General features: G+C 52.7%; 4 non-coding genes and 1 pseudogene across 4 annotated transcripts; 1 reads left to right on the forward strand and 4 right to left on the reverse strand.

Annotated features, from left to right (window-relative positions):
- The window catches only part of LOC120375436, a 648226-nt pseudogene that overhangs the window by 43416 nt on the left and 583062 nt on the right, over positions 1–21748 (reverse strand).
- On the reverse strand, positions 6037–6130 carry TRNAI-UAU. Its single transcript has 2 exons — positions 6093–6130; positions 6037–6072 (listed from the first exon to the last, which is right to left on the reverse strand). It is a non-coding gene; the product is annotated as a tRNA-Ile (tRNA).
- Positions 7295–7366, reverse strand: TRNAQ-UUG. Its single transcript has one exon. It is a non-coding gene; the product is annotated as a tRNA-Gln (tRNA).
- Positions 9148–9220, reverse strand: TRNAF-GAA. Its single transcript has one exon. It is a non-coding gene; the product is annotated as a tRNA-Phe (tRNA).
- On the forward strand, positions 9545–9617 carry TRNAR-CCU. Its single transcript has one exon. It is a non-coding gene; the product is annotated as a tRNA-Arg (tRNA).

Raw genomic sequence — 21748 nt, forward strand, 5'->3', positions numbered from 1 at the left:
GCGCCGGGCTCCTCTCCTGCCCGGGCGGCCGGGAGCTCCCGGGCTGCGGCTCCTGCTCAGCCCCGCCCGGTGACTGGGAGCTCCGGGCTCTGCCTGCGGTGTCTGAGCGCCGGGGCTCCTCCTGCCCGGGCGGCCGGGAGCTCCGGGCTGCGGCTCCTCCTCACCCCCCCCCCGCCCCGGTGACTGGGAGCTCCGGGCTCTGCCTGCGGTGTCTGAGCGCCCGGGGCTCCTCTCCTGCCCGGGGCGGCCGGGAGCTCCCGGGGCTGCGGCTCCTCCTCACCCCCCCCCGGTGACTGGGAGCTCCGGGCTCGGCCTGCGGTGTCTGAGCGCCGGGGGCTCCTCTCCTGCCCGGGGCGGCCGGGAGCTCCCGGGCGGCGGCTTCTCCTCACTGCCCCCGTGACTGGGAGCTCCGGGCTCGCCTGCGGTGTCTGAGCGCCGGGCCTCTCCTGCCCGGGCGGCCGGGAGCTCCCGGGCTGCGGCTCCTCCTCACCCCGGTGACTGGGAGCTCCGGGCTCTGCCTGCGGTGTCTGAGCGCCGGGGCTCCTCTCCTGCCCGGGGCGGCCGGGCGCTCCCGGGGCTGCGGCTTCTCCTCACCCCCCCCCCCGGTGACTGGGAGCTCCCGGCTCTGCCTGCGGTGTCTGAGCGCCGGGGGCTCCTCTCCTGCCCGGGGCGGCCGGGAGCTCCCGGGGCTGCGGCGCTGCAGGGTCTGTGAGCAATGACGTGGGGCTGCGGGGCCCTCCCGCCATCAAGGCCTGTTGGGAAACCCTGGGTCCATCCACAGCAGCTGGGAGCTCTGGGGTCCGCTCGTAGGAGCTGCAGGGTCCGTACGCAGTGGGGTGGGGCTGGGGGGGCTCCCCGCCACCCATGGCTGCTGGGAGCTCCAGGGTCTGCCTGTGGGAGCTGTGGGGAGATGAGGGGTTTGGGGTGGAGGAGGGGGCTCCAGCCTGCAGGGTGGGGCCGAGGGATTCAGAGTGCAGGAGGGGGCTGTGGGTTGAGGCAGGGGGTTGGGGTCCAGGACGGGGTGATGGCTCTGGGGTGGGGGCCGGGATGAGGGGTTTGGGGTGTGGGAGGAAGCTCTGGGCTGGCGCCCGGGGGTTGAAGTGCAGAGGGGTGAGGGCTCTGGGGTGCAAGAGGGGGCTCTGGGTTTGGGGGTTCAGGGCTGGGGCAGGGGTTGGGGTGCAGACTTACCTCAGGCGGCTCCTAGTCAGCGGTGCAGCAGGGGACCTACTGGCCACTTCCAGGGCACAGTGCGGTGCCCTAGGACACGTAGGACCAGCCTGCCTGAGCCCCGCAGCATCGCTGACCGGACTTATAACGCAGTCACCCGACTGGGAGCTCCAGGGTCCCCTGTCACATGTGGTGCCTGGGAGCTCTGGGATCCACCCACAGCAGCTGGGAGCTCTGGGGCCTCCGCTGCTCACAGTAGCTGGGAGCTGTGGGTCCATCCGTGGTGGCATGGGCCTGTGGGAGCCCTTCCGCCACTGGTGGCTGATAGCTGTGAGGCCCCACTGGCCGACAGCCCCAGTCTTCCTGCCCCAGGGCTGAGGCGGAAAATGTCACTGAGATCTCTGAAAGTCACAAATTCTGTGACCCCTTTATATAATCTTAGCCTTAATCGTTGTTGACTGTCTCTCTCAATCTAGAGGTCTGTTCTAGGGCAGATGGGACAGGGAAGACAGAAGCTCACCCCAGCACAGGTTTGGGCAGCAATGGCTCTTGGGCTATTTGCTGTGCATGCAGAGGACTTGTCCAGGCCGGTGGAGCAGCTCAGCCAGATGAGGAGCTGGAAGAAGGAGACCTGAGCAGCCTGGAGATCCCTCTTTTCTCCACAGCCACTGCCTGTCAGCAGGATTCCTCCTCCTCCTCAGTGAGACCAAATCTAAGCACCTAGATAGCTGGTCTGTCCGCTGCACCCCAGTCCTCATCCCTGAGCCTCCTGCCAAAGTCCTGCACCTGGCTCAAGAGAATTGTCTCACATCTCGCTGGGAACTCGACTTCTTGTGCCCAGAGAGTCTCGGCCCCATTCAGTAGAGGACCTGAGAAACACAGTGTCGGCCTTTTCCAAATAAGTGCTTGGAAAGGTTTTGTTCCTGTGACCATGTGGCCTAATGGATAAGGCATCTGACTTCGGATCAGGAGATTGAGGGTCTGAGTCCCTTCGTGGTTGTGCAATTTTACCTTTGGGCTGAACGTCCTGCTCCCTTCAGGGCTGGAACCTCTTCTTGGCTGCTCAGGCCAATGCTCTGGCTTCAGCTAGAGCCCCGGGAAGGAGTTGGGGGTTGGGTGTCACTAAGGCTGGGGCATGAGCCCCAGGTGCTTCCAGTCTCGCCTTTGCCCTTCCTGACTTGCCAAAGAAAATGGGCGGCTGCCCGGCTAGCATGTGGAGCAGTTTCCTCTTCCAAGTGTGCGCCTGTCCCTGTGCTGGAGGTGGGTTGCTACATAGCACCTTGTCAGCCTGGGTGTTTCTCTGCTTGTCGCCAGCTGGGAAAAGCCTCTTGGGTAAAATCTCCGCCCCACTGCCAAAGTGAGCACCTGGAGTGGGAACGGTAAGAGGCCCCACCAGGGGGGCTGGCCCTGCTTTCCTCCCATCTTCTGATGTTGGCCACAAAGCATCAGCAGCTGGCTGTGGGTGGTTTTCAGTGGGGGTTCGGCATGCCAGGGAGCAGCCTGGCTGGGTGTCTCTGTGGCTGTCTGCTGGCTACGCATAGGCATGGTTCTCTCCTCTTGCCCTGCCCTTGGTTGCTCTGTGGCTTTTAAGCCTTCCCTTGGAGCTGTCAGCACCAGCCGCCTCTGTCCTAGGTGCCCAGAGGAGGAGAGGTGTGCTGGGCTCCAGCCTGGGACTCTGCCTCCCTCCTGCCTTTCCCTGACTATGAAACCTGGCCCTGACACTCCTTTCTTTAAGCGCCATGTGGGCAAGAGGAAAAGTGTGGTAGAAAGCACAAGGGCCAAACTTGTGGGCATCAGAAATCCCAAACACCCAGTCAAACCATAGCCACTTCTAAACCCCATTCCCACCAGAGACCTGGCTCCAGTGGGTATGAGTCACTCAGCACAAGGTAAACAACTCATTCTTATACAGCTGGAGATAGGAAAGCGCTTGGATCTCCAGGGATTTACCATAATGTCCCACTGAGATTTGAACTCAGATTCCAGCATGCCAACCATTACACCATGGGCCCAGCTTGTGATAGTTTCTCTGAACATTGGTGACCCTCTCATAGAATACCAGGGTTGGAAGGGACCTCAGGAGGTATCTAGTCCAACCCCCTGCTCAGAGCAGGGCCAATCCACAGACAGATTTTTATCCCAGATCCCTAAATGGCCCTCTCAAGGACTGAGCTCACACACCTGGGTTTAGCTGGCCAATAGTCAAACCACTGAGCTCTCCCTCCCTCACAGGCCCAGCTTGTGTAAGGGACTGTTGGCCCTTTACTAAAACTGAGTGGGGTTTTTTTGGTTGGCTAGTTCCCAGTTCCAATAGAAGGGGGAAGGGTCAATGGGAAATCAGGACCCTGAGACTGACAGGCCCCTGGGGCAATGGTCACCAACTGGTAGGGAACAAGTGAGAATTTGTTAATGAGTAAAATTCCTGGTGAAAATTGGCAAAGCTGTGGAAATTTTGAAAAGTTCCAGTGAATTTACACATGAAGATACAAACAGAGAGAGAACATCACAGACTGCACAGGCCCACACAGACATAAACAAAAGCTAAACCCACACAGCACACAGAGCCATAGACACATAAGGGAAAGCCACACAAAACATAGAACAAATCCACACCAAAAAATACAGCAAAAGCCCACAACAGGAAAGCACAAAAACCACATACCAAAAGAATACTTAGCAAAAAACCAATCTGCATGCAAAAGTCATACACACACACACACACAAAACTATGCCAGGCATCCACAAAAATCACACAGGACCCACATGCACATCAACGCGACAGACAAAAAAACCCCAACATACAGAAAGCCAGGCAGGGTTTGAGTCTCACAGCGAAGAGGGTTATCACACAGGTGGTTTGGGGAGCAAAGACTGAGGGGGAGTCGGGGGCAGTGCTCTCGGCTCTGCTTGACCCCTCCTGACACAGGCGGCTGGTGGGGAGCAGAGCCTGGTAGATCTGTGGAATCTGCCCTGCTCTCTGTAAAGCAAGGGGACCTTGGTGTCTTCTGAGCTGCAATTGTATTTTCTGCAGGGCAAAATGATTGGCAGAAGCCATTTGCTTAAAGGAAACTAGTGCTGTAGGTGAGGTTTGAACTCACAACCTCAGCATGACTCCACTCAGCACTGCTCTGTAAGTACTGGGCACTAACCCATTGCACCACTGTGGTGCTGCTATAGCACTTTGGAGTAGACAGTGACTGGAGGGGTATTCCCAGCCCTGTAATAGCTGCATTGACAGAACATTTCTTCCTTTTCTTAAGCACTATCTAACCAGGGCTTAGGTCACCTTAACTCTATGGGTTTGGGGGGAGGAGGGATTCACACCCTGAGAGACGTCGCTCTGTCAGTTCAGTGCCCAGCGTACACCAGCCCTTAGATCCCTCTTGGTATTTCAATGCAGGCACTGACCTGTGAGAGGAAAACATTAGCTCACAACCACAGAGACTGAATTCCCCACATTTAATCTCACTGCACTTTCCAGAAAGTCACAAAATTCAATTCATTCTTGCTAGGAGAGAGAAAACATAAGTGACACTAAGTTTGTTGCTTGGTTAAATAAAATTAAGTGTTTAATTAATATAGTAAAACTCTGTCCTGATTCCTCTAACTAACACCACAGCGTGAAATAGGAACAGAGACAAATCTTGTCAGTGACGACTAATTTCACAAATGATCTTCCCATTATTAATTTCCACGCTGCCCCCATTGGAGGTCTGGGCATCTCCAGTGTCATTGCTCTGCATTCACCTTCCCCTTAGAATTGTTCTCAGACATTCGCCTTCCTCTGCAGCGTGGGGCTCGGGTCACTTGCTGGAGGATTCCCTGCACCTTGAGGTCTTTAAGCCACAATTTGAGGACTTCAATAACTCAGACATAGGTTAGGGGTTTGTTACAGGAGTGGGTGAGTGAGATTCTGTGGCCTGCATTGTGCAGGAGGTCAGACTAGATGATCATAATGGTCCCTTCTGACCTTAAGTCTATGAATCTATGAATCTAGTCCCAAATTTGGAAAACTGTGCAGTTCAGAATGAGAATAGTGACCCCGTCTCCTTCCTGCACCTGCTCTACATTGCTCCACAGCAGCTTCTCCACCTGCAGAGTCACCCCAGCACGGCAGTGCAGCCGCCCAGGGTTCAGCAGGGCCCCTGGCAAGGACAGTGGGTGCAGCTAACAGCCTGGTGTGCCTGGCCGTGAGGCAGCTGTAGAAAAGCAACACCCCCTCCCAGAAGTACAGAGACTGAATTCCCCAACCTTAACATCATGGCCCCCTGTAGAAAGCCACACGTCAGTTGTATTTTCACAGGAGATGCAAAAATCAAGTGACACCAATTTTTAAGTTGAGTAAATAAAGTTGAGGAGATAGTTATTAACCTCCCAAAAATATACTAAAGATCCCTCAACATAACACCTGAAGGTGAAATATGAACAGAGACAAACCTTGTCAGCAAACGATCCTCAAAATGTTACTAATTCCCACCCCTCCTCCACAGGAGCTCTGTGCAGTGTCACTGTTCTGCAGGCAGCTTCCCATTAAATGCTGGTGGGGGACCTTACCCGGCCTGGACCTGTACCACTGACAGAAGTTGAAGAGCACACGTGGCTCCCCGCACCAGGCGGGATTTGAGTGTTTTGTCCCTGTCACTTAGTCTTTGTCAATAGTACAGACGCCAGGGGCAGGACTCCAGGCTCTGCTTGAGGGATCCTGGCACAGGGGCTGGGGGGGAGAAAGGATTGTAGATTCTGACCTGGAGAGGAGGTAATAAGTGAAGGGGCATTTTTATTAGCCCCCTCCTGAGGGTCCCCAGGGCTGGAATTCTACATTCCACAGGCCAAATGAGGGGGTGACACCACTTGGCTAATGAAAACCAGTGCTCTAGGTGAGGTTTGAACTCACAACCTCAGCATAGCTCCTCTCAGCACTGCCCTATAAGTACTGTGCGCTAACCAATTGCGCCACTGGAGCACCTGTTAATTAGCATTCTCTGAGACCCCCCTATGTTGATACAGGCAAGGAGTGACCCCAAAACGTTCTCAGTGGAGTTGAGAGCCGGTAGCGACAAGTGTTGTACTCGGTGGGGTGGATTCTTCTTAAGGCTTCCAGGCCCCATTTGACCCTTTTGTTCTTCCCTGTGTAATAACAGAGCTGGTTAAGACTCAATGGAGAGTCTTGCTGCAGACCAACAGTTCTGAAATCACTGATAACCAGCTCTAAGCATTAGTCCTGCTTTGGGACAGTGTCTCTCATGGAAGAAACTGCCCAGTCTGCACTAGCAGTGAGGCTCCCTCACTAACAGCTGAAATCAGGAGAGCTGTGTGAAGTGCAGGGCCCCAGGGCTGCCTGAACAGGGGAACAACACCCCAGGACTTTTAAACATGGGAGGGCTCCGCCTCGCTCAGCTGCACAGAGGAGTTTTCATCCCTATTCCTGCCTGTCACTGCCCAGCACCCCTCTGGCACCATTCCTGAAGGTCACCCTGCCTCACTCTCTTCCTGTCATATTGGGTCCACCAACAACTCATGTAGGAGAGACAGCTCCTGTCCCTCATTGTTAAAGGTCAGGCCAGGCAACTAGGGGCAGAAGCCCACAGGTTTTTTTTTTTCCTCCCTATTGCAAAGCCCAAGGACTCACCTTGGGGTACAGGCACCACTGTGCTCCCAGAACACAAGTTATCACTGTACAAAGAGGGATGAAAGGGCCTGCCAAAACCTGGAATCTTCAGTCTAACACTCTCCCAACTGAGCTACTTTGGCAGAGGAGGAGAGGTGCTGGGCTCCAGCCTGGGACTCTGCCTCCCTCCTGCCCAGCCCTGACTATGAAGCCTGGCCATGGCCCTCCTTCCTTCAAGTGCCATGTGGGCAAGAGGAAGAGTGTGGCAGCTGCAGGGACCAAAGTTATGGACATCAGGTGAAGCAGCCATATGATCAATCCACAGGAATCTCTAGCCAGACTGTTAAGTTCTAGGACCCCAACCTATAGCCGCCAGCCCATTAAACCAGCCAGACCAGAGACCTGTCTCCAGTGGGGATCAGTCACCCAGCAGGAGGGAAAACCTCACTCTCTACCTGAGAGAAAGTAGCCAAACACATTGAGCTCCAGTGCTTTGTAGCAAAGCAACGTATTGCCATGAGCTCCCACTGAGATTTGAACTCAGATTCCAGGATTCAAAGTCCTGAGTGCTGCCCATTACACCATGGGACCTGCTGCTATTTCATTTTCTAGACCCCTGTGACTCTCGGCTGGCTGGTTTGCACTCTGCACTTATTGCTTCCCACCAGCGGCTTCCTCTCGCAGGACTCTCTCTCCTCCTCCAGCGACTGTGGTCCTGCACTACCGGATTCACGGGTCCTGCCCTGAGTCCCTGCATCCCCCTGCTTTGTCTCCATTCCCTGCAGGCTGCAAAAATGTCAGGGGAGTCTGCTCCTCCCTTCCCTCGGTGCTCCCGCTCATATCAGCCAGCTGCAGCCTCATCTCCTGGAACTCGGGCAGCTGTTGCTTGATCCGGTCGTACAGTCACACGCTGACTGGCTCCCCTGCCTGGATGGTTTTGTGGAAATCCCACAGGTGATGCTGCAGGACTTGGCACTGTTGGTTTCTTTAATGTTGTGATGTTTCCCCAGCCGCCGGAACAAAGCCGCCAACTCCTCTCTCACCGACTCCCACCAATCCCCCTGGTTGCCGTAGGACCCTCTGGCTCCCCTGCCTGGATGGTTTTGTGGAAATCCCACAGGTGATGCTGCAGGACTTGGCACTGTTGGTTTCTTTAATGTTGTGATGTTTCCCCAGCCGCCGGAACAAAGCCGCCAACTCCTCTCTCACCGACTCCCACCAATCCCCCTGGTTGCCGTAGGACCCTCTCATGCTTTCCCGTTCTGCCAGCACCGCCAGGCCTCGTCTCCCTGCTCCTTTATCTTGCAAGCTCTGGATGTTCAGCTTCCAATATCCTCTGTCGTGGGTCAGGGAATTGCTCACATTGAGCACACGGTGAGAGCTGCGTGATCCGAACTGTCCATTGGCACCACCCTGCACTGGGCTGTCGACGTGCTCTCCTTCACGGAAATCCGGTCACTGCGACTCCTGGCCTGTCCCCGCAGAAAGGTATATCCCCTCTGCGGCTGGTGTGAGCTCAGGTCAGAGGAATAGGAGGCTACTGCCCACCCTCCACTGGTTCACTGTGCAGAAACACATCCTCTAAGCCGACCTTGCTACAGACCTGCACCAGGTAGTGCTCATCGTAGAAGAGTTTCCTCTGACGGTCGGGAAAACAGGACCAGCAGTCCTCAGGCCAGTGCAACAATTGAAATCCCCCCCAACACCAAACACCGTGCGGTCTAGAAGAAGGGAGCCAGTTCCTTCATAGAACTTTCCTTTTACACCTTAACTGGGGACCATACACACTAATATAGCCTAACCAGTGCCATGGAGCACAAAGCCACCTGGTCCGAGCTCCACCACCTTCTGTACTCGCACTGCGAATGTGAAGAACAAGACTCCAACCCCATCATTCTTCCCTGGCCTGGAGGACCAGAGAGATGGGCCCTTCCCCCAATCACCCTCTGCCCATCAAGCTACCCTAGAGTTGTTAATGTGCATTTCCTGAACACCCACCATGTCCAAGCCCAGCTGCTCCAAGACACTGAACATCAAGTGCCTCCTCCTGGGCCCCCAACTCCCTTCCACAGGGCCACTTTCACACATGCCCCTTCCCTGGTACTGCCCTCCCTCAGCTGCACAGAAGAGTTTTCATCCTCTATACCTGCCTGTCACTGCCCAGCACCCCCTCTAGCACTCTCTTCCTGCCATATTGGGTCCACCAATAACTCACTTAGGAGAGACAGCTCCTGTCCCTCATTGTTAAATGTCAGGCCAGCCAATTAGGGGCAGAAGCCCACAATATCTTTTCCTGCTGCAGACCCCAAGCTCAGGGACTACTGTGCTCCCAGAGAACAAGCCACCACTGGGCGAAGAGGGATGAAAGGGCCTGCCAAAGCCTGGGATTGAACCAGGGACCTTTAGATCTTCAGTCTAACGCTCTCCCAACTGAGCTACTTTGGCAGCTGTTTAGCAGTATTTTGGCCTGTTGCTTCTCTGTCTGGGATGTTGTTGTCAGCAGTTGCACACAAAAAGGACAGGAAAATGAACGGCTGCTCCACACCCCCACCGGAGGAACCCGGCGCCCTTAGGGTGGGGTTCTTCTCTAAAGATGGCTGGCAGAAAGGTGGTGCTCAGCTCTGTCAGCGACCTACCCAGTTGCCTCGCTGCCAGGGGATGCAGATGTTTCTGTAAGGCCATTAAATGGGGTATTTGGCTTCTGAGTGAATGTGAGGAATGTGCAATCCTGAGAGGGAATTTCCATCCTTCTTTCCACTGCTTTTCAGCGCCCCAGTGGCCTAATGGATAAGGCATTGGCTTCCTAAGCCAGAGATTGTGGGTTCAAGTCTCATCTGGGGTGGAAAACTCCTTTCTTCTTGTATATTGCAACAAAGCCTTGGTGTTATTTTCCCCAAGGAAGCTGGGAGACGTTTGAACCCAAAGTACTGGATCTTGGGAGCAATCCCCCAGAAACAGCATCTTCCACTTGACAAATCCTTTCTAGACCCATCAGTAGCAAACACTTAATACTAGTGTTTGTCTGAGAATAGAAGGAAGGGGAGTGTTTACTCCCACACCTCAGTGAGTGAAACAGACAGAAAGAACAAGGCTGTCCTGAAAGAGAATGGATCTGTCTGGAGACAAAGCAGAACCTGAGAATGAGCAACAGTGTGAAAAGAAGAACTTCAAATGTGTGTTAGGTGTTAGATAGGTTGGTCTGACAAATTTCAAGAAAATACCAATGCTCGTTGACTGATGCGGACACTGGCTGCTACTGACCTTTTACTGAGAATTCATTGAGAAATATTTTCCTTAACTATGTTATGGAATATTAGGTGGGCTATGAAGGCACCATTCCTCCTGCTTTCGCCCTTCGAGACAACATGGCTACATGGCATGCAGCCAGTGCTCACCTTCCAGTCAACTGCTAGAGAAGACAACACAGACAGGGATGGCAGCAGGGCAGACTGGAGCTCCGCGGAGATGGTGGGACCAGGTCTCATCAATGGGGAGGTGGCCACCCCAGCATGCACAAGGCTGAGCCAGCAAGTGTGGTGTGTGCTTCACTGTGCCCCTACTCACTGCACATGGTGGTGGAGGGCAGTTACTGAGTTCAGTTGGTCTGGCAAATTTAGGGCTTGGCTACACTTGCAGATGCAGAGCACTGGGAGTTAAACCACAGAAGGGAAACCGCTGCCGTGTGTTCACACTGACAGCTGCAAGCACACTGGAGTGGCCACATTAGCAGCTCTGGCAATGCCACAGAGAGCAGTGCACTGTGGTAGCTATCTCAGTGTGCAAGTGGCTGCAATGTGCTTTTCAAATGGGGGGCGGGGTGGAGTGTGACAGGGAGTGTGTTGTGTGTACGTGGGGGGAGTGACAGTGTGTTGGGGGCGGAGAGTGTGTCAGCATGCTGTCTTGTGTGTTCAGACAGCAGCAGACCCCCCTCTCTCACACACACTCACAACAGCAGCATTCCACACTAATGGTTGCTTTGTCCCGGAGCAGATAAGCAGCCGGCTGTCAGAAACGGAACTTTGAAAGGGGATATCCGCATGCCTGCAGCCGATTTCAAAACAATGACCAGAGTGGGCACTTGACTTCAGGGGATTATGGGACATTTCCTGAGGCCAAACACAGTGCAGTGACGCAACACGTCATCCACACTGATGCCCGGGTATTTCAGCAGGGCTCAGCGAGCTTTATGCTTCTCATGGAGGTGGATTACCAGGAGCGCTCCACCTACAGAGCCCAGGTGCTCCATGTGCCTTGCGAGTGTGGACACCTCAGGAGTTAGGGCGCCCGGGGCTGCTTTAATGGGCTCTAACTTGCAAGTGTAGCGAAGCCCTTAGACTATGTCACTTGTGTGACTTACTTGTGCTATTGTAATAAATACAATAGACGTGCAATGGTCAGAAATTGCACCAGCAGAGAAGTATATTAAAGGGAAACCCTAATGAAATTAAGAGTTTAAATTATCCTCCACATGTCCCACGTCCCACTAAAATGAATCCAACCCACAGGGCACGTGGGCAGAAGTATCGGTGTCAGGATGCTACATTGTTAGCACAGTAAATGAAGCTGCAAAATAAATGATGTTTAAATGACCTCACTCTATTTTTTACAATTCGGTATTAAGAGGTAATAGATACAGATGGACACCAGGCAGGGTCGTTTGGAGCCTTTATGCTTCCATCCCCAACCACTGTCAAGTTTTAGCCAATTAGGACAAGTCAGCAAATAAGAACAACCTCAGGTCTCAGTAACTGCTGCAGGTAGCAAAGTCCTACAGGGAGCAGTTTCTGGCACTACACCTGCACAGCTCTGCTCCCTGGCTCTTCTCATGCTCCTGCTCTCTCCTTAGCTCTGCCCCACTCTGGCCCAGGCAGTTCCAGCTCCCACGGAGGATGGGACCCCCTGGCCTGGTGACTCCCTCATTATACTGCCTGGCCTGTCAGTGCGGCTACCTTGGAGCTTTGGCCTCTCCCCATTGCCCAGGGGACTGTCAGTCTCAGGGGCCTGATTTCCCATTGGCCCTTCACCCTTCTACTGTGACTGGGAACTAGCCAACCAAACCCCCACTAAGTTTTAGTAAGGGTCAAGAGTCCCTTACATGAGCCGGCCCCATGAGGGTCACTGATGGCCAGAGAAGGCAGCATGAGCTGGTCCCATGGTGTAATGGGCAGCACTCAGGACTCTGAATCCTGCAATCTGAGTGCAAATCTCAGTGGGACCTTGTCGTAAAGCCCTAGAGCTCACAGTGCTCCACTTCCCTGTCTCCAGCTCTGCAAGAGCCATTTTTTCCCCTCCTACTGGATGGGTCAGGGCTCTAGAACTGGCTACTGACACCTGAGGGTTGGGATTCTCACGGCGTCACCTGGTGCCCACAAGTCTGGCACTTGCCTCTGTGCTTTTCCTCTTGCCCACTTGGCGCTTGAAAGAAGCAGGGCCAGGGCCAGGCTTCATAGTCAGGGCTGGGCAGGCTGGAGCCCAGCACCTCTCCTCCTCTGGGCACCTAGAGCAGAGGCGGCTGGTGCTGACAGCTCCAAGGGAAGGCTTAAAAGCCACAGAGACCAGGGCAAGAGGAGGGGAGGACCATGCCTATGTGTGGCCAGCAGACAGCCACAGGGCCAGCCTGCTCCCTGCTGTGCTGAACCCCACTGAAGGCCACCCACAGGCCAGCATGCGGGGCGGCTGCTGATGCTCTGTGGCCAACATCAGAAGAGGGTAGGAAAGCAGGACCAGCCCCCTGGTGGGGCCTCTGACCGTTCCCACTCCAGGTGCTCACTTTGGCAGTGGAGCCGCCCATTTTCTTTGGCAAGTCAGGAAGGGCAAAGGCGAGACTGGAAGCACCTGGGGCTCATGCCCCAGCCTTTGTGACACCCAACCCCCAACTCCTTCCCAGGGCTCTAGCTGAAGCCAGAGCATTGGCCTGAGCGGCCAGGAAGAGGTTCCAGCTGTGAAGAAAGCAGGACTTGCAGCACAAAGTGAGCACAACCACGAGGGGACTCAAATCCTGAATCATCCGATCCACAGGGAGATGCCTTATCCTTTAGGCCACATGATGAGGGGGTCTAAACACTTCTTTGGAAAAGCCAGACACTGTGTTTCTCAGGTCATCTGCTGAGGGGGCCGAGACGCTCTGGGCACAAGAAGTTAAGTTCCCAGCGACACATGAGACTTAATTGTATGGGGCCAGGTGCAGGGCTTTGGCAGGAAGGCTCGGGCATGGGGGATTGAGGTGCAGCGGATGGACCGGCTGTCTAGGCACAGAGATTTAGTCTCCCTGAGGAGGAGGAGGAATCCTGCTGACAGGCAGTGGCTGTGCAGAAAAAGAGGAGGGGTTCCTGGGACTTTTTTTGCCTCCCTTTTGCCTGCCTGCTCACTCTTGCCTGCACACTGGGATAATCACTCTTGTGGTGAATGGTGAAAATGTTTCCTAACAAACCCAGGTAGCTCAGTTGGTAGAGCATCAGGCTCTTAATCTGAGCATCCAGGATTCAAGCCCCTGTCTGGGTGCTCAGCTTTTAAGGTGCCAGGAGCCAAACTCTGTTCACAGCCACACAGGGATTCCCAGAAGCTGTGGCCATTTCCTGGAAAGGTTCCTTTCCTTAGCAATCAGGAGAGAGGCCACTTCTGCGCGTGCAGATAGTGCAGTCTCTGGCTGCCAGGAAGCGCTGCGGGGCCAGGTGCTGAGAAAGCTCAGAGTGGGAGCAGCAGAGATGAGGGGAAGAGAGACAGAGAAGCAATGAGTCCCCACTCCCTTACCCAGAGGCTGCCTGACCTCAAGGACTGTTAGGATACAGATATTCAGGCCAGTCTGCAAAGGCCTGTACTTTAAGAATTTAGGTGTATTTTAATCACTTAGCTAGTTATAGAGGTATAAAAGAAAGAATAAAAAATCACTGTCTGTCTGTGTAATGGCCTTCTCTTACTGTGACAGTCTGAGGCCTGGTTCTTCGGCTAAGCAGCAAAGGCAGCCATAAGGTGGGAAGTGAATGGTCACATCCTCACATTCCCAACTAGTCACATTGAAATAAGGTGCTATTGGGCTGTGAGGAATACAATCCTGTCCTGATATTCCATCACCTCCAGAGAAAGGGAAACTTAGTTTGGTAGCATCCTGTCTGGCAAGAACTCACTTATCAATAGACACAGCTGGAAAACCCTTATGTCTGTATAGATCTAGTTGTGAAATCCTCCCTTCTGTATTGTTTTGTATGTTTATTTGCATGGTCTCTGTCTGGGTCTGTGATTGTTTCTGTCTGCTGTATAATTAATTTTGTTGGGTGTAAACCAATGAAGGTGGTGGAATATAATTGGTTAAATAACCATGTTACAGTATGTTAGGATTGGTTAGTTACATTTCAGTAAAATGATTGGTTAAGGAATAGCTAAGCAAAACTCAGGTTTTACTATATAGTCTGCAGTCAATCAGGACGGTTGGGGGGAGGGGGGAAATGGGACCAGGGACTGGGGATGGGGGAATTGGGATCATGTTTTTCTACAGGGGAAAATGGGAACGGGGATGGGAACAGAAACAGGGACACAGACAAGGCTCTGTGGTGTCAGAGCTGGGAAGGGGGACACTGAGAAAGGAAATTGGAATCATGCTTGCTGGACGTTCACCCCAATAAACATTGAATTGTTTGCACCTTTGGACTTCGGGTATTGTTGCTCTCTGTTCATGTGAGAAGGACCAGGGAAGTGAGAGGGTGAAGGAATAAGCCCTCTAACACTGTCATTTGTTGCTCTAGGCTCCATATGTACGTGCACATTCACATCCCACTCCTGACACAATCACTGTCCTCTATCTGACGAAATAGCCTAATTTCAACCTCTCCTGTAACATTACACCACCAACTATTCAGCATTTGTATGAGAGAAGTTGGAGGGAATTCAAACATCTTCAAAAGTGGTGCATTTAGAGCCCCTAGCTGGGTAAATTCCAAGCTCCTTACCCAGAAGAGTCTTGGCCTGGCTTGAGGGGGGCAGGCTTGGCTGGTCAATATAGAGGGGGAGGGAGAAGGGTACATGGACAGTGTAGAATGTGACACTCATAAGCTGTGGTTATGTGCTCTGAGAGTTATCCCCTTGCTTTCCATTTAAGGTCAGGGAGGGATATTATAACCAAGTGTTCTGGCAAAACTTTTCCCCCGGCCTGGTCAGTGAATCCTATGGTGAGAAACTTTCTGTGCATTTCAGTTTCTTGTATTGTTGGATGGGGCCTGAGGCGCTGAAAGGGAAATGTCCATGGAAAACTTGGACATCACTGTTGTCCAAAAAAAGGCAGGTGTTAGACACAATCGCTTCTCGTATTCCCGTGGAATCCGAGTCTAGCTGAAGAATTTCTGTCTATCCTAGAGAGAATAATTCCATTGTAAATATAAATGAAATGAGATCTTCAGGTCGAGTCAGCACCTTTTAAAAATATTTACTGAGCAAAAAGCCATTCTTTGTCTTGTTGATAAGGACAAGAAGCCCTCTTTTCCTTTCAATTTCAAATGCGAAATGAATGGAGATTTTCATTGAAAAACTTCTGGTTTTTAAGGGGAATTGAACCCAAGCCATGGCTGCTAAAACACCAGAACCTACTGCTTAAAGCACCAGGGAGGACTGTTTTTTTCTGACAGCCAGTGTTGTTTTTCTCAGCCTCCTACTTCACCAATGTCAGACTCTGAGTGCAGTTAAGCTCTGGAATAGGCTCCCAAAGGCGTCTGTGGTGTCTCTGTCCTCAGAGGTTTTTAAGAACAGGTTGAACAAACCTCTGTCGAGGATACTCTGCATATACTTGGTCCCATAGACAACCTGCTCTGGCTCTATCTGCTACCTTCATCGTGTTTGGATGTAAAGGTGGGAAATGATGGGGAAATTGGCCCCTCTTTCCAGTTTAAATGTTGTAACTTCTACATCTAGACTGGGGTGGCCAACCTGAGCCAACGTAACTGCCAAACGTGCACCTTTGTATGCAACTGCTGAGTCAGTTGTGAACCTTGCTACCATTATCATTATCCCTTTGAATTGATGATGGTGATGGACACTTGGCTGTATATCCCAGAGTGCCCTGGACGTCTACAGGCTGCATTAGCCAATCCAACCATTCGGCACTTGCAGATGAGCACCTCTGTATTGTGCCTGAGTCTTGTACAGCTATGAAAGGATGGTAGATGCCGATATTTTCCCATCTTTTAACCAGCACTAATACCCAGCCAAGCCAGGGCTGGGAAGAGAGAGAGCAGCAGGTTTCCCCTATTGTGGCCGTCTCGATTTTTCTTGACTAGCTTCACCTGTGCACCAACTTATACTTTTCCTATGTGAGCCTGGCTAGCTCAGTTGGCAGAGCATCAGACTTTTAATCTGAGGGTCCAGGGTTCAAGTCCCTGGTGAGGTGAAAAACTTCTTACTGTGAGTATAAAAATCTGTCTTTCTGGAGTCTTGTTCAGTGTTACTCTTTCTCTCCAGGATTTTGCCTTTCCTAAGAAGGGCCTTTCTGTGGGGGGGATTGAAGGAGCAACTCCTTGACATCTCCTCTGTCCTTGCAGGCTGGAGGAATAGAGTCCTCTGGGCATATGGCATGTTCCTCCCCTGCAGACACAAACACACAGAATATTCATAAGGAATTAGAATTAGAATCCACCACTTTCCTTGGGAGCTTGTTCCTGTCGTGAATCATCCTCGCAGTTAAATATTTGTGCCTTAGTAGTAATATGAATTTGTCTCTATTCACCTTCCAGCCATTGGGTCTTGTTATGCCTTTCTCTGCTCGATTAAAGAGCCCTTTCATACCCAATATTTTCTCTCCATTAAGGCCCTTCAACACTTCAATGAAATCACCTTTCAATCTTCTTTTGATAAGCTAAACAGGTTGAGCTCGTTCAATAGCAAAGAGCCACCAAATGTTCTGAGGGCTGGAGAAAAATGTCTTCTAGGGAAAGTGGTGGATTCTCCATCTCTTGATATCATTTAATGAAGACTAGACGCCTTTCTGGAATGTGTTTGCCCCAAAAGTAGCTATTGTGTCATACAGGAGGCCTGTGATATGCAGGGGGTCAAATAAGATGCTCTAGTTGTCTCTTCTGGCCATAAAGTCAACTAATTTCTGAAAAACGGAGTGTAGCATTGGGAGCAGCGTCTGATGTTTTCTTGTCTAGCCGGCTTGCTTCCTAGAACGAACGCTCCTTGAGTGGGTGATCCACAGGGAGTAGCTCAAACCTCCAAAGTGCCTGGCTAGGGGCAGGACATTAGCACAGCAAGGGAGGGGTGTGGCAGTGACATCACAAAGGCTTTTTGCAGGACCTCAGACTATTGGTCAAAGGTGGTGGGGAGGTGGTGACCTCACAGAGAGATGCTGACATCAACCAGGCAGGACAGGGGCGAGGGGCCAGGGAAACCTCAGAGACCCCTGTGGCTTTGCTTCAGCAAGTCTCCTTCTCCAGGTCTCTCTTTGAGGACTGAGAGAGTATTTGGGTTCAGGCACGTGAGCGCCAGGAGGAACCTCTTTCGAGTTTTCTCCTTCCTTTAGTGATTTTACTAGTAAACAGAAGTCCCTGTTTAGAAGGTAAGAGCCTCCTCGAGGTTTGAAACCTGTTCAGTCTGATCCATCTGGTGACCATTGAATTCTAGGCATGGAAAACACGAGCTTAAGGAGGCAGAATTTTATTGCGCACTTGGGATTTTGTCCCTTAGAATCACTGGGGTCATTAGGGTTTGTCCTTTTGGTTTCACCTTTTCCTCCATCCATCCCTTCCCCAGTGATGAGCTGCCAAAATATTAACACCCCGTCCCCTATAAAAAGTTCTGATTTACGGGAGGTAGTGGGGGAGGGGCAGGGGGAGATATACTCATGGGGCCGGGGGCCCCTGCAGGGCCTGGGGCAAATTGCCCCACTTGCCCCCTCGGCAGCCCTAGAGCTTGCAGCCCTCCCCTTACCTTGCCGGCAGCTCAAAGCAGCAGGACAACTCCAGAGCTCAGCTGAGCTGCCCAGCTGATGCCGGCAGCTGGCCACACTGCAGCTGGGGGGAAACGGAGAAAGGGCCAGAGGAGCCTCAGCCTCCCAAGCTGGGAATCCTGGTAGCAACAGGATGGTCCGGCCCGCGGACTGGAGTTCTTTGCCCACCCCCTGGCCCTTTAACAGCCGGTTCTCCACGGAGGTCTAATTTTAGTAACCGGTTCTTGAGAACCTGTGGGAACCGGCTCCAGCTCACCACTGCTTCCCCCTTTCTCTGTCTCTTGCTTCTTTTGTCCTTTCACCTGTTCCCCTCCCAACACCAGGAGGGAGGGAGGGAGTGTGTGTGTGTGTGTCTGTGTGTGTGTGTGTGTGTGTGTGTGTGTGTGTGTTGCAGGGGAGTGCTCTGCAGCTCCCACTGTGGGAGGTCCACCAAAAATGTGGGGCTGAAATAGTGCTCGGGCAGTGATCCTCCGTGACCTGGGCCATCCTTTGGGCTCTCTGGTGAGAACCTCAGCCTCATAAGAACATAACATAAGAACATAAGAAAGGCCGTACCGGGTCAGACCAAAGGTCCATCTAGCCCAGTATCTGTCTACCGACAGTGGCCAATGCCAGGTGCCCCTGAGGGAGTGAACCTAACAGGCAATGATCAAATGATCTCTCTCCTGCCATCCATCTCCATCCTCTGACGAACAGAGGCTAGGGACACCATTCTTACCCATCCTGGCTAATAGCCATTTATGGACTTAGCCACCATGAATTTATCCAGTCCCCTTTTAAACATTGTTATAGTCCTAGCCTTCACAACCTCCTCAGGTAAGGAGTTCCACAAGTTGACTGTGCGCTGCGTGAAGAAGAACTTCCTTTATTTGTTTTAAACCTGCTGCCTATTAATTTCATTTGGTGACCCCTAGTTCTTGTATTATGTGAATAAGTAAATAACTTTTCCTTATCCACTTTCTCAACATCACTCATGATTTTATATACCTCTATCATGTCCCCTCTTAGTCTTCTCTTTTCCAAACTGAAGAGTCCTAGCCTCTTTAATCTTTCCTCATATGGGACCTTCTCTAAACCCCTAATCATTTTAGTTGCTCTTTTCTGAACCTTTTCTAGTGCTAGAATATCTTTTTGAGGTGAGGAGACCACATCTGTACACAGTATTCGAGATGCGGGCGTACCATGGATTTATATAAGGGCAATAATATATTCTCAGTCTTATTCTCTATCCCCTTTTAATGATTCCTAACATCCTGTTTGCTTTTTTGACCGCCTCTGCACACTGCATGGACATCTTCAGAGAACTATCCACGATAACTCCAAGATCTTTTCCTGACTCGTTGTAGCTAAATTAGCCCCATCATGTTGTATGTATAGTTGGGGTTATTTTTTCCAATGTGCATTACTTTACATTTATCCACATTAAATTTCATTTGCCATTTTGTTGCCCAATCACTTAGTTTTGTGAGATCTTGTTGAAGTTCTTCACAATCTGCTTTGGTCTTAACTATCTTGAGTAGTTTAGTATCATCTGCAAACTTTGCCACCTCACTGTTTACCCCTTTCTCCAGATCATTTATGAATAAATTGAATAGGATTGGTCCTAGGACTGACCCTTGGGGAACACCACTAGTTACCCTCTCCATTCTGAGAATTTACCATTAATTCCTACCCTTTGTTCCCTGTCCTTTAACCAGTTCTCAATCCATGAAAGGACCTTTCCTTTTATCCCATGACAGCTTAAATACTCAGCTTGGAAGAAACCGTTCACACAAAACGACTTCACCCTTTCAGAAACAATTCCCTCCGGAGGGCTGGGCTCTGGTGCACAATATATTAAAAGCCTAAAGCCCATGATTTTTCTGCACCGAGATAAGACAGGTGCACGTCCCTGGCTGTCAGAACAGCTGCTGGCCAAGACAGACAAAGCCACCAGAGGTTTTTACTCCCCTAGATTCATTTCCCCCTGGGCCATCATTCCCCAGCACAGGGCAAATGAGAGAGTCCAGGCCTGTCACCCCGAAGGCCAGAGCTGCCCCGAAGGGCCTAGCGCCATCTGAACAGGCTCTGACCCAGATCAGGATTCCTCTTGCCCCAGCACCGCAGGATCGGAGCGCTCTGGCTTCAGCTCTGGCTCCTTCCTAGGGAGGCTGGGAAGGGGTATCTCCATTGCACACACTGGAACCTGAGGCAGGGGGCAGAATAAGTGATTGGTCTCCGGAGTCCAAGTCCAGATCCCCAGCCTGCCCTTCCTGTGCTTCAGAGCCAGCTGTAACATCGGCCTGGCCTCCCCCAGGACGGAGGGAGGACAATGCTTTGGAATGGTCGGGCGCCGCGTAAAGGGGGGGCAGAGGGTAGCCCCACCACCCAGCTGTGGGGACTAGGGGAGGGTGACTGGAGCAATGAGTGCACGGGCTGTCCTGGGCTTCCATGCCAGGCCCGGGTGAGCTAGAGCAGCCCGTGGGCTGCTCTCCTTTGTGCAGGGGACGATGTGGGAGCCGACCTGGATGAGGGAGACACAACGGTGACTTCAGGCTGCCGTTCCTCCCCATCCTGGGGTCCGACTCGAAACATGCAGCAGAGACTCCGGCCTGGGGCCACACACAGAAGTGCCTTGGCTGGTTGGCGAGTGCCATGAGAACTAGCTGGAGCTGACCAGGCTCTCAGAGGGACAGGAACCAGCCCAGCCCAAACCAGCTGGGTGCCACCAGTTCAACCAACCCTCTCCCTGCCGGCCCTTCTGAAACCTCCCAGAATCCAGGGTGCCCAGAGGGCACCGCAGCCGGACGAGCCCTAGCGTGCCGGGTGCAAGCCCACCCCCGGTCTCAGAGCCAGGCAGCCTGGGTTTAACCCGCTTCTGTTGTCCAGGGCAGCCAGGGAGACCAACTCCGCTAGCGCCGCCGCACAGGCACCAGGGAAATCAGGGGGCCAAGGAGCCAACACCGCAGCCAAGGCTTGGAGAGAACATCGGGGGCAGGTCGCTGGCTCAAGGGGCCCTCTGCTCTGTGTGCCCCACTGGCCGTGCCCGACTCCCTCCCCGCTCATTCCCCCAGTCCGACCCGAGCAGTCCCTTTCGCCCGGAGACAGGGCTACCCCCGCGCTGGGAACCCCAGGGCAAGGGCTGCCCTGCTCTCCAGGACAGACACCGAAATCACACCCTCCTGATCACAACCTCCAGCCCTATGCCTGCGACCGGAGCCAGGGGCAGCCCCACCCCACCTGTGCGGAGTCAAAGGAGCTTCTGGGTGCAAGGGACCCCCCGCCCCCGCCCAGAACTGCAAAGCGCTTTGCTCTGACCCCTCCCTCCAACACCCCACATCTCCCGGGGCCAATGCAGGAACATTCCCTGCAGTCAAAGCCCTGAGTCCTGGGGGCTAAGCTGGGCCTAGGGCCTGTAGCAGAGTCCAGATTTCTGAGGAGGCAAAGGGGACGTGACACTGCAGCTCCAGGGGCTTTCAGGAAGGGGAGTGGGGAAGTGGGGGAGTTTATTAAATCAGAAACGAAGCCGACCACCCCATTCAGCACAGCGACCCCTGGTTTATTTACGACACTGGGATCATTTCACACCGCCCCACACTACTGCATTTTCAGGACGCTGTGGGGTTTTGCTCCAACCACACAGAAGAATGTCACAGAAGTCATCGGTGCCAGAAGTTTGGATGGGAGAGGAAGGAATTTTGCCTCCGAATTTTCCACCATTTAAACTGTCGTTGTTAGGTTTCAGAGTTAACACGGTGCACCAAACAGGAGCTGGTTTGCCCCTGTCTGAGCTGGCATCCTAGGGCCTTGGCAGACTCAGGCCTAAGTTATTCAGTTTTTCCACGTTCTCCCCTAAAGGCAAGGTTCCCGTCCTCCCGTCCTCAGTCTCTACCCTGATTCAGCTCCTTGTTGTTCTTTTTTAAGACCAAGGAAATAAGTCATAACCTGTTATATGTTTGACAAATTTTGCTGCTTCTCTGCATTAATGGTCTCTGAGCAGTTCATGATTCTCTCTAACATTGCAGTTCTCCTCAAATACTTGCTGAATAATTACTGTGAACTGT

Source organism: Mauremys reevesii, linkage group 12 (assembly GCF_016161935.1).
Source record: "Mauremys reevesii isolate NIE-2019 linkage group 12, ASM1616193v1, whole genome shotgun sequence".
In the NCBI taxonomy this organism is placed as follows: Eukaryota; Metazoa; Chordata; order Testudines; family Geoemydidae; genus Mauremys; species Mauremys reevesii.